The following is an 11,028-nucleotide window of genomic DNA, read 5'->3' as shown; positions in this document are numbered from 1 at the left end:
ACGACCTGGGTCCTGTTCCTCGTACGTGGCTACCTGAGTTAGACATCATTTTTAGGATAAGATTATATAGATCAGTCTTTTCGGTTCCACAAAGCAAGTTTGGCAAAATCACCATAGCAACACAGTGCAGGTTTATTTGAGCCAGCTGGATTACTTTGCCACTCCACCGGAAATAAGGGCAGCTCTCTTCGTCATTGATGAAGGAGCGATACCAGTTAGATTAATGTTTTATAGGGTGAAGAGTTCCCCGAGATCACAAAAATCCATTATGACGTTACTTCCTGTACGAGCATGGTCTCCCATTCTGTGAGGACCATGTTTACAGCATCGTCTACACACCTGTTGGCTCTGAACTGCAGGGGGTCCAGATGATGGTGGAGGCTTTGAAGCATGATGGAACGTGGCATGTCACCAAGGAAGTGTTGAAGATGGCGGTGAACACTGGAGACAGCTGGTCAGCACAACGCTTCATGGCGTGCGGCGAGACTGAGTCCGATCCGGCTGCTTTATGAGGATTCTATCTTTTAAAGAGCCGGTTAACGTCTCTCTCCTGGACAGAGGGTCGTTGCTGGTGAGGGGGGGGGGGGGGGGGTGAAACAGAGGTGTGAGCTCCTAATGGGCTGGGGGAGGGAGGGATGGGAGTCTGGGGAAGGTTGGTGGAACTGTGAGGGACAGAGTCAGGACATCTATCAAATCTGCAGTTGAACTCATTCAGCTGGTCAGCCATCATCAGCTGAGAACTGATGTTGGAGTCTCTCAGAGTGCAGTCGTTTAGCGTCTCACCACCTTGCTAAACCTGTATTTTGACTCGGTGTACAGGTCTTTGTCCCCACTCCTAAATGCCTGATCCTTCTGCAGTTGTAGTTTTCTGAGTTCTGCTGTGAACCAGGGTTTGTCGTTGTTATAACTCACCCTGGTGAAGATGGTACACACAGTGTTGGGGAAGTTCACTTTCTACATGAACTAGTTTAAAGTTCAGTTCACACATTTTAAAATGAACTTGTTTAGTTCATAGTTCAAACTTAAATATTTGAACTAAGTTCACAGTTACAACTAGTTCAGTTCTTTTTTTCCGTATGTTGCTGCAAGCTATTATTTTTCAAAATTATTGCCACAGCCCAGAACCACAGACAGCAATTATTTTTATCAGTTTTAACACTGAAGCTATGCATCAGATTTAATCTTCATATCTAATTTTGAATCCTTATCCAACCAGGGTTTACATTAGCATTGAGGGGATTGCTGCTTTAATGTTGCTGTCATTCACTCCACGCTAGCAGCAGCTGCAGCGTTCACCCCTACAGTACATCCTCAAACACATGCTGCTTCAATGGTCTTTTTTAAATAAGGAATAAAAACACGACAGTTATCATTAAGGTGCAAATGTTTGCAAAGAAAGGTCAGATTCCTGCCATCCTCACGACCTTGTCAGTAACTTCATAAAACTAATTTAAATTATTATACGCCGCCTCTTTGCTACACGCAGCTATCGCCTCCGTGCATTTCTCTTTTTTTTTTGATGACGCATGCGCGGTGCGACGCTGGAGGCTGGTGTTGCCAGATCGGGTGTTTCTTCCGCTACTTATTTAGGCGCGTTTACGGTGTGTTTTCTATAGAAATCTGGCAACCTATTTGAACAACGTTAACCTGAAAGAACGTTCACAGACACCAGAATGAAGGAGTTCAGTACATTCAGTTCATGTTCGCCCAAAATATGAACGCGTTCATGAACTATCGTTCAATGAACGCGTTCAGGCACAACACACACAGCTGTCCTCTGTTCTAAAAATGAAGAAACTCTGGACGGACAGAAGACATCTTGGATTGAAAAGTTAATATTAAAAGAATTTAATAAAGGAAAAGGTGTTGTGAAAAAGAACATCTCAGACAGCTCACTGACTAGCCCACAGTCACTGTCTGTTGCCTCCACCAGAAAACGGTGTGCCTACAGGTACTTATGTATGATGACTGATGACTATTAACCAGAGGTGTGGACTCGAGTCATGTGACTTGGACTCGAGTCAGACTCGAGTCATGAATTTGATGACTTGAGACTCGACTCGACAAAATGTACAAAGACTTGCAACTCGACTTGGACTTGAACACCGATGACTCGTGACTTGACTTGGACTCGAGCCTTTTGACTCGAGAAGACTTGCTACTTCCCATGAAAACTGGGGGAAGACATTTTCACACCACCGCGCCGCTCTGTTTATCTGCATCTGTCAAAAAAATGTGCGCCACCTGTAAGCAGAGAGCGCTGCCTGCACGACATCCAATCACTGCAGTCCATTTGACCGTATCAACGAGACAGCTCGTTCATGGTTACAAAAATCGGGATTTTTGAACCCGGATTCAGACTCCGATGGAAATCCTCGCCAACATTATGTCAACGTCCGTTTTAAAGTAGTGTAATGAGCTGAGTTAAAGTTATTAGTTAATCAGTTATGCAGATGTTGCATGTGTTCACGTTATGCTCCGTTACCAGCTGTAGTTACGCGAGACAACCCGAGTTTTGGGGGGCCGTGTATGCGGAAGTGTTCGTTCGGCGTGGTGACGGCCAACAGTGACCGAAGTTGAGTTGTTTTATATAAATAAATGCAGCGGAGTTGCAAGCCAGTCATCGCCTCCTTATTTACGCTGCAGCATTGGGGTGAGCGTTACAGCACTATAACACAGTCACAGTCGATCCACCATTACCCTTCCCTTCGTAGTCTAGGTCTGTGAGGCAGCGCACCATCACCCAGGGTTCCCCGTCCCCACTATAATAAAATGACTCGAAATGACTCGAAACTAAAATGGTACGACTTGTGACTCGACTTGAGACTTGTTGGCTGTGACTTGTGACTCGACTTGGGACTTGCTTCGTCTTTGACTCGACTTGACTCGGGACTCGAGGGCAATGACTTGAGACTTGCTTGTGACTTGCCTAACAGTGACTTGTTCCCACCTCTGCTATTAACTGTTCATTTAAGTAGGTTCTCCCAAGCCTCAAATCTAGCAGGATACTGAAAGTTTCACAGATAATTCTTCAAATAAAACATCAGTTCAGTTGGTCTAAAATACTCACAGTCACACAACGTTCCACATCCACGTCAGATTGTTATTTAAATAAAACAGGTCAACTTGGGTTCTAGTTTACCTGTAATGTTGGACTTACCTGTGCAGAACGGAGATATTAATCAGAATCGTCTAAGAGAACACAAACCGCTCCTCAGGAATTCCATGTGACATTTTAATGTAATACATTTACATATAATTGTTGATTTAATTTGATTGATTTGATTTTTAACCTGAAATTATTCATTGAAGAAATTTAAAAATAAGAAAATATAAAAAAAACAAATATATAAATAAAAGTTAAATTCACTGAAATGAATGTATGAAGCAAAACGGAAGTAAGGCCAATAAATGAATAAAGAAATGTGTGAAGAAATAAAACAGTGCTGCACTTTGTGTGATTAATTAAAACAAATGTTCATAATGTAGAAGACAGAGATCAAGAGGGAGAAAACATTGTTGCCCCACTAGTGCACCTGTTGTTACCAACAGCCCCCCCCCCCCTGCTGCCCACCTGCTGCCCACCTGACCAACAAGAAGCTCATTCTGCTCTTATTCTTACATCTCTTCACTCTCACCTGTCAAAGTCGTAACCATGACAACGCACGGTAGTATTCGCTTGTTGCCAGGGCTGTGTAAGAGAACCACCCTGTGACGGATGCACGTGTGTGTGTGTGTGTGTGTGTGTGTGTGTGTGTGTGTGTGTGATTGTGTGTGTGTGTGTGTGATTGTGTAAATGTTAAAGCCTAAAGTTACGATGTGCAGCCACGCGGTGGCGCTACAGGACCTTTGTGGTGTCATTAGAGTCGTGACAAATGGAAAGATGTGTGTGCTCATCTCCCTGATGAGTGCCACTCGTTGCCATGGCAACCATAGTTTCACGCATTTCCTTTTATTTTTTATATTTATATATATTATAATATATCTATATAATATTATTATGAGCTGTTACAACGTGTTGAGGGTACGCATGCCGACAGGGATGGGGGGGGGGGGTTCTGATTTGTTTATCTGCAAACACAGATACCAAAAAACACACACATAAAAACACAAACACTCTGCATGCGAGTCCAGTTCAAAACAATGTTTCTCATCTTTGTTTGTAATCATCGTTCTTAATAACGAATTTTATCATTATATTATATTACATTAATTACATCAATAATATATAATACATTCATTGAATGAGAAAAAATAATAAAACATAGTCATGAATGTATAATAAATATAACACAATAAAATAAAGTGCTGAAGTCTCCCAGCTGCTGCAGGGACTGCATTTCCCAGCATGCATTGCCTGGTTAGAACCTGGCTTTCACTTTCTTCTCACGTCAGATCAGAGCGGCTGAGCGGTTCACTTTGTTGATGCTCATCACCAGCGGTAATGTAAATAATGAATAAAAGTTCTTACTTTAAGGAACAAGAGGAATATTCATCCTGGAAATTCATATGTGGGAAAAAACATCAATGAAAAGAAAAGCCAAGAAGAATCTGGAGAATTATTCTTTTTTGATTTGGTTTTAATTTTATATCTTAGAAGTCATCATAAAACCGTTTGATCGAGCTGCAGGAAAATGTTCTTCTGAAAGAGTGAAAACCCCCAATTCATTTTGTGTGGGAAGTACTTTTTAATCAATTAGCCAGATAATAACAATCCATTTCTTCTACACGGTTTATGGTCCTGACACTTATTCAAACCTGAATATATGTTTCTCTAATTCATTTGATAAATATGTATATTTCAGGCCACTTTGAGGCACAAAAGCTCTGACACATCTGTCTTATAGCTGCTGGAGTGCTCCTCCACGTCTGTGACCAGAGAACAGAAAGAGAAAACCCAAACTAGGAGCTAACAGGGGCTAAAGAGGCTAACAGAGGCTAACAAACATCTCTCCTGCTGATGTTCTCCTCCCGTTCTTCTCTTCTTCTGTGTGTACAGTCGAGGCCTCAAGAAAGTGCAGCTGTGAATATTTCATGAGCTCGGCGTGGCGGGGGAACGGGACACCGGGACTGAGAGCGAGCTTCTTCCGCGCCGCCGAGCAGCGGCCGGTCGGCTCCTCATAAAGTGGAAATGTCTGAGAGGGCTTTTATTTATTTATTTATTCATTACTTATTAAAGTTCCTTGTGTTCTCTGGTAGCTTCGTAGCTTCGTGCTAGCTGCAAGGCTCACACTCACGAGCATTGTCCCCAGGAGATGAACCCTTTAAGATTATTTTCCTCAGGTGCCATCTTTAGCTTAAATGTTTACAACAACTATTGAACAATAAAAATCAACTATAAGACCTTTATTGATCCTCTGACTCTTCGTCGCCATTCTCAGGTCCACATGTTAACGTGTCCGACCGTTTTTCACCAAACTGCAGACTTTAAATCAGCTTCAGCAGTGAGTTCACTGTCGGCTAACGTTAGCACGCTACATGCATCTTGACGTTAGCATTAAGCCACGTGAATGTCTTCTCCTTTTTGGTTCTTCTGTCCACAAAACACAGACTCATCGGACCCCCAATGCGATGCTAACGTTAGCGGTTAGCTATCCTCGTCTCGTAACCGATAAAACGTTTCTACTGGGTCACACGTGTTTCTGAGGAAAAGCTAGTTTTACTTGTTTAAACTATTTACCCATAAAAAACGTTTATTTGTCGTCGTCACGAACGGATTGCGAAATAATAAAGTTAATAAAGTTGAGTTTGAACTGAGACAAACGTCACGTTTACAGTTTTCTTAATATCATTATATTATATATATATTAATATGCATTTTTTAAAATAAAGTGAAATAAAGAAATTGAGTGTGTCTCTCTTGCTCTTGTGTGTCTATTTTGCGATGCTATTTATTTATTTAATAATTGTTATTCTATTTATATTCTTATTTGTAACTCTGGGTTATTCCTTCATCTCCATCTGGATTCATGAAGCTCTACGTCTTCTTATCTGGATGGAAGCCTGTGCTCGTTACACTGACTCCAGGTGTTTGACCTGGTTTAAAGATGTCCCCCCCCCCCCCCCTCCCCGCTGTGTGAGCCCTTATGGACGGGTGGAGCTCAGAGCTCGGTGTCTGGAGGCTTCTGGGTTCTGAAGGAAGCAGCCGCAGAGGAGAATCGTGGGGAGAATGAAAGCGGAGCTGTGAGGTTCTCCATGAGAGAGGAAGGGAGGGAGGAGGCATGTGGGTGGAGGTAAGTGGTGGAGCAGCTCGCCCACGTCCAACATCAGCTCTCTGAGGTCGCTGCAGAGAACCATTCGTGTGCTGAAGGCTTTGTTTTGTTCTGCAAACTGTGAAGAACAAACCTGCTGATGATGTCTGGTGTTCTTCTGGAGTGTAGAAGTCTGTGGGAGAAGGACTCTGCAGCTGTTGATCCCTCAGGAGTCATAAACCTTCTTGAACGCCTCCAGGAGACCAACATACCCCCACCCTCCAGACTCCACCCCCAGACTGTGCAGCTCGTTGTGTAGCTGCAGACGGGCGGTATTCTTAGCTGGGTAAGAATAGATCTCCTCTGACTCAGATGTTGCTCCTCAGCCCACAGACTCTCCAATTCTCCTTCCTCACTTCCTTCCCTATAATTCCTCATCTCCTTCCCTATGATTCCTTAAAATGTCTTCTGTTCTTCTTTACTCTGGTTTTTCTCTGCCTCGCATCCTCTTGTTGTTTCATTTCCTTTTACTTGCTTTACTTCCTTATCTCTGTCTTTTCTTTCCCTGTTGTTATGTTGTTGTGGTTTTCATTCTAACAGAAGGTGTAAATGATCGTTCAGGTTCTCCTCAGCCCTGAAGAACACTGACGTAGACAGTAATAGACTCTTTAACTCTGTTTGGATTCTGACTTTTGGTGAAGATGGTTGTAGGTTTCAGGAAGAACACAAGACAAGGAAGACAATAAAGGTCCCGCCGGACAAAACCTGTTTGTGTCCCTTCCATCTAGCAGGAGGCTGAGGTCCATCAGGACCAAGACCTCACGGCACACCAACAGTTTCTTGTCCTCATCAGTTGGTCTAATGATCTAAGCCTGAGTCCCATTCTCCCAAATACTCCATCCCCAGAACATCTGCACAATGGTCCAACATCTGTCTTCTATAATAATAATAAAAACATGAACTTCTGACACAAAGGAGGAACATGGGATTCTTAATGACCTCTCAATCAGCACATGTGAGTCTTTATATGAACACATGAGAATGTAACGTGATGTGATGGTGGGAGTTTTTTTATGTTATTCCTGTGCACTTCATGCAGTCTCACTTCTTCACCTTCATCACGTGAGTTTCTCCCCCCGTTGTCTTTTGAGCTGCTTTTGTAAACCGACTCCTTTGGGACGTCTGAGGCAGAAAATACCTGCGACGCGTCGGACTGAACTTCTGGGAAGTGATGATGTCTTTATTTATAAATGATCTATTTCTGAGATCACAAGACTTTGTTTACTGCGAGTGTGCGAAGACGACTTTTAAGTCGAATAAAGACATTATTATTGGAATAAAATTCGTTGCTGCCGCTGAAGTTTGTAACATGTAACACAATGTTATATAACTTAACAAAAATGTAACTTAATGATACTTAACATAAATGTAACATAATGTTACATAACATAACATAATGTTACATAACTTAACATACATGTAACTTAATGATATTTAACTTGACATAAATGTAACATAATGTTACATAACTTAATAATATATAATATATATATATATACACATGTATATATATATACGTGTGTATGGAGAAGAGAATGAGCATGCATTAACAAACAATAGACAAGCAAATGGCTCATTGTCTCTTTATTCATACAGATTGACATTTGGCGCTTTGACAGAACCTTAAGTAGGGGGCGGAGCTTCTGCTTAACTTAATTCTACGATGTAAGGCGAGTTAAAACAGAACAAAGAAAGCATTGATTGTCTTCATGTTTACATACGGATTGTTTCTCTTAAAGCTGTGGCACAAAAGTACAAGCGTAGACGTGGCCTGAGATTGTTGCTAGGCAACCACCGAACACACACCATGAAATTACACTGATGTAAACTATTCAACCCAAACCTCTCAAGCCCCCCTGCAGTTGTGGTTGATGAAATGCAGCGGCTCTGAATTTTGAAATGAGAGTTTAAAAAGCTAAAGACGGTTTTGCTTTATTTGCAAGTCACAAAGAGTGAAGAAGCTTCTTTCTTATTGGCTCATCCGGGAGGTAAGAAAGCAGGCTCTTTGTCAAAATAAAAGCCTGTAGAACAGTTTACAGGAACAATAGTGGAATATCAGCCTTGTGAACAATCTGAATATTGTCTCTTTTGGGGCACAAAGTGAATCATTTTGTGTAAACGGTGTAGAAGTTTTTATCAAGTTTTGTCTGACAACTGACAGTTTCAATTTCAATTATTTCTGTCACAGAACACAAATCCCACATTTTTACAATCGTGTGTATTTATTCAACAAGAAAATGTGTTTCTACTTCAGAGCATGAATTTGTCTTCAATGATCAGGTGACCAGGTGATCGTCTCCAGTAAACCACGCAAATACCTGCTTTCGTCCAAACATCCTTCTATAAAAACACCTCCATGACTGTGCATGTGAAATGTGCATCACTGAGGAGCAACAAGCAAAAGAGCAGTCAGCACAATTTCAACAGATCCCTCATCAGTCCTCAGATCAAACCAGATCACATCAGATCACATCAGATCAGATCACATCAGATCAGATCAGATCAGATCACATCAGATCAGATCAAACGAAGCAGGCGGTGAACCAGGGGAGACTCGTAAGACTCATTGTTTTCAGATCTACAGAGAAGAGGGAGGGGGTCGGGGGTCACGGGGTCAGGGTGCGGCAGTGTTCAGTGGTGGCAGGTTTAAGTTCTTCGGTTCTGCATTCAGGGCCGTGTAGCTGCCATCAAAGAGGTCGTGACCTCACTCATTTGGGGGGTGAGACCCGTCGCTCAGTTGAACTTTGCTTTGAAGTTCATGTCATACAGCAGATTTATTGCAATGACCGTTTTTTTCTGTAGAACATTAAAAATAATGAGTCTTACTTCTTATAACTTATGATCATGTTGCACAACATTTTCATTTGCTTTTAAAGGTGAAATTCAGAGATTTTTTCAATGATTCTCATAATTGTGGCCATTCTTACAAATAACTAAATAAAGTGAACTGGTCCATAAATCACACCAAATAGTTCAAACGGACGGAACTTGTTATTTAGAACCATTTTTAATGGAGCACGGACAAGGCGCTTAATCAAATTAATCGTGTCACAGTTTATATTTAGTTTGAGCTACGTATAGGTTTTACTTTAATTTTGGTTGTTTACAAGTTAGCTAACGAGAAGAGCTAGCACTGGTTAGCTGTCTAGCTGCCTGGTAAGAACAACCCTTAGCATTTAGCTAATATAGCTAATCGAATGTGCTAGTTTCTGTTTTTAACTTTGAGAGCAGGGCTAGTAGTTCAATAGTTAGCTAAACCACCAGCTAGCTTACCGACAGCGTGGGATCAGTGGATCCTTTGTTAGATCGCTGTGTTTACTTTTGTTTGCGTGTGTCCAGGTCTGAGCTAAACTAGCTTCCGCTGCCCGGGCGTTAGATCAGTTAGCTACTAAAGCTAATATCATGTGCTAATCTCTTTAGGGCTCAGAGGGAAATATTGGTACTTTGCTTGTTTAGCTGACCAATTAGCAGCACTCTTAAAGATGCTAATTCAAGGGGATGATGTATGTGATAGCCTTCATTTGATTTAACAAAAGACATTTTAGTTTCATATTCATTGTGAAATAATACAATGGAATGTCCCTTTTATGGATGCTAATAGCTGAAAATGTATGAAACAAATATTTCCTCTCAGGTTTCCGTGTCTAAGTGGTTCATTGTGCACATAAGAGAGTGAGTCATGTGGGTCTAAACATCTGGCTGCACATGAAGTCATAAATCCACTATCAGATGGTTGGAGCCTCTTCTCCTTCAGCAGGAGACGAGCTCTTTGCTTTCTGTCACGTCGGGAGGCACTTCAGTCAAATCTATAACGAGGTACAAGGCACTAGAAACTAATTTTAGATCTATCTGTGGAATTTGTTTAAATACGTCTGCTTCCCTTCTTCAACGGTTCTTAAAGTCAAATGCGTGAAAGAACAAAAAAAAACCATAAAACACGTAGAAAATGATCCCATGCGCGCTGACTTCAAAGATCAAAGCTCCAGAGAAATGAAAAAGGAGGAAGTTAATTCTGAAGTGTTGTTTTTTTAAAGAGGTCCTCGGATTTATCTCCTCTGAATTATCTCATTTTTTTACCCCTTGTTTTTTTAGCATATTTGTCCCCTCCGGCAGTGAGCTCTGTCATGCACCGAATCCCATCGCCAGCTTGACAATGAGGAACATCATCATCATCATCATCATCACCATCATCATCATCATCCCCATCATCATCAGCAGCAGCCCCGAGGTTCCTCCACAACTGCAAGCAATTTATTTCTGTAGTCATGCATTGAGTATACGTAGCTGAGCCATAGCTAATGAGGCCATAATGCTTTAGTATGTTGACATGCCATGATCTTCCAAAGAAGTGTTCCTGTTCCCTTAATGCGTTAACATTCAACACGGAAATGATCTGAAATCATTGAAAACAATAATCGTAAAAAGCCAGTGCACTTTAGGTGAAAACACATGAGAGAAGAAGATTCCAGTTGGAGAAGATGTCAAAGTGAAAATGAGGTACGGTCCTGCATGCCGGTATAAGAGAGAAGATCGTCTCCGCATGCTTTTATATAAAGGAGTGTTGCAGCAGCAGATAATCCTCCCGTTTGTTTGTTCATAAAGTTCCTGCAAAACATCCGTCAACGTCTGACCTCCAGTTTCCTCAAAGACAAAAACATGTCACTGGAGGAGCCGCAAAGAAAAATCAAAACCAACGCGTGAGCTTTAACTGTAATCCATCTGGAGACGTGATGGCTCCGCCTTCTTCTGATGAGTCAGCAGGATGTCACGGGGGGGG

Source organism: Pungitius pungitius, chromosome 2 (assembly GCF_949316345.1).
Source record: "Pungitius pungitius chromosome 2, fPunPun2.1, whole genome shotgun sequence".
In the NCBI taxonomy this organism is placed as follows: Eukaryota; Metazoa; Chordata; class Actinopteri; order Perciformes; family Gasterosteidae; genus Pungitius; species Pungitius pungitius.
This window is presented reverse-complemented; position numbering follows the sequence as displayed.